We start from the raw sequence: 2,468 nt of genomic DNA, 5'->3' as shown, positions 1-2,468 counted from the left end.
CATACAATGGAATATTATTCGGCCGTAAAAAGGACAGAAATCCTGGCATAGGCTATAACATGGATGAACCTTGAAGACATTATGCTAAGTGAAAGAAGCCGGTCACAAAAAAGATAAACCTCGTATGGTTTCCCCAGTAGGAGGCACCTAGAGTAATCAAATTCAGAGAGACAGAAAGTAGAGCAGTGGTTATCAGGAGCTGGGATGGAGGGGAAAATGGAAGAGTGGTGTTTAATGGGTACAGATGGTTTCAGTTGGGGATGATGGAAAAGTTCTGGAAGTGGGTGGGGGTGATGATTGCACAAGGATGTAAATTATTTAATGCCACAGAACGGTACCTCGTAAAATGGCTAAAATGGAAAATTTAATGTCATGTACAATTTACTATAATTTTTAAAATTGTGCCGAATATTTCACTGAAAATCTCAGTTCAAAGCTGTCGGTGTCCTGTCCCTTAAAGGAGCCTTGTTTCCCACCAATCGCAGCCAAAGGTGTGCATCCCAGGGCATAAAGGAAGGCCCTGTTGTCTGGTTTGGCAAATAGGGGACCCCAGAGAAGGCTGACCCCCTGTACCATGCCCTTGAACGCTCTTGAGATGCCCTCACGTCCCAGCCTCCTGTCAGACTGTGCCAGTGCCCAACCTGGATAATGACCATCCCAGGCTGTTTCTGCTGCAGCCCTGGCCTTGCTGGAGGAAAGCCATGTGCCAGCCAGCTGTACTTGAGATTCAGGCTCTAACTCAGTGGGGACCTCCCTGTTGCTCAGAAATCCCATGTTTTCCAGCTCAAGTGCTATCAGTAGCTCATTCTCCACCATGACTCTTCCAAATTCTTTCTTTCATTAAGCTTTAAGTTTTTCAACATCCCCACAAAGCCTGCAGCAAGATCTCTCTTTTCTCTGTCACTGACTTTATGTTCTTCTCCATCTAATCTCCTCCCTTTCTGTTTTGCTTGGAGCTGATGCCCCAGGAGGATGAGGGCCTTCCGTGGCCTGCTAGTTCCCTATTATAACTCAGCATCAATGATTTTAGATATTGCGGGTTTTTTTTTTTAATTTTTAATGTTTATTTTTGAGAGAGAGACACACACACACACACACACACACACAAACAGAATGAGCGGGCAAGGGGCAGAGAGAGAGGGAGACACAGAATCCAAAGCAGGTTCCAGGCTCCGAGCTGTCGGCACAGAGCCCGACGCAGGGCTGTAACTCACGAACCATGAGATCATGACCTGAGCTGAAGTCGGATGCTTAACTGACTGAGCCACCCAGGCGCCCCTGGATATTGTGGTTCTGAGTAAGGTTTGCCTGAAGGAAGTTTCTGTCATTAAAAAAAAAAACAAACAAAAAACAACTGTCTTTAAACAGCACTGACTTGGAGGACCAAGTACTTGTTTTCTGCTACAGCTGACTTCACCACTGCCCAGTCCCCTCTTCTCCAGGGCAGTGAGGCTCCGTTGCCCTTTTTCACCATCTCTTACCTACAAACACGTTCAAAGGTATACACCCTAAAACCCATTTTCCCTTGACCCTGAACCCCCTTCAGCTTGCCACCCAGCCCTCCCCTCCTTGCTGCCAAACGTAATGAAAAAGTTAAGAAAGCCTGTCCCCGTTTTGTGACCGTGCTCTCAGCTTCTCATAGCCTGGCTTCTGCCCGCCCGAAACTCTTCTTCTGAGACCACCGCCCCTGCCTCGCCCTGCACAGGACAGTTGCCACTTTCCATCCAAGCCTCGGGACCGTGCTCTCCTCTGCGCCCTCAGTTCCGCCACTTTTCCCGTCACTTGCTTCCTCTCCTCTGATGTCAGCAGATCGTGCCGTGAGTTTCTGCCTTCAGCCCTCTTGTCGGACACTTCTGCCTTTGCAGCTACAGCCTTTGAATGGCCGGCTCTCCCGCGAAGTCCTGCCTGGTCGCTCAAGCCTCTGGCTGGACTGGGCCACTTGCACTGAACTCACTGCTTCCCAAGCTAACCCTTCGCTTTCACCTCCTCATCCAGCCCGTTTCCTGTCCCCATTGCCAGCATGCCCAGGGCTCTGTCTCAGGGGGCTTTAGCCCCGGAATCATCTACGACTCCTTCCTCCCACCCGACACCAGTCAATCACCAAACCCTATCAGTTCTGCCCCTGTGACCTTCCTCCCATCTTTTCCTTTCTGCTCACCTGCAGACACCCCCCCCCCCCCCCACCGCCCCGCTGTATCAAGCTCTCTTGGCTCCTCCCTAGCCAGGCCACTCCTTCCTGTCTTCCCCACTCTGTCTCCAAGGTCCTGTCACTGTGCCTTATTCTTTTTTCTCTCTTTTTATTTTATTTTATTTTTTTCTCAAAGAATTATTTATTTATTTTTAACTTCTTTTTTTTTTCAATATATGAAATTTATTGTCAAATTGGTTTCCATACAACACCCAGTGCTCATCCCAAAAGGTGCCCTCCTCAATACCCATCACCTCCCCTCCCCTCCCTCCCACCCCCC

The sequence above is a fragment of the Herpailurus yagouaroundi genome, unplaced genomic scaffold, assembly GCF_014898765.1.
Source record: "Herpailurus yagouaroundi ecotype Mexico unplaced genomic scaffold, PumYag 188, whole genome shotgun sequence".
In the NCBI taxonomy this organism is placed as follows: domain Eukaryota; kingdom Metazoa; phylum Chordata; class Mammalia; order Carnivora; family Felidae; genus Herpailurus; species Herpailurus yagouaroundi.
The sequence above is the reverse complement of the archived record's forward strand: the minus strand, read 5'-3'. Positions refer to the sequence as shown.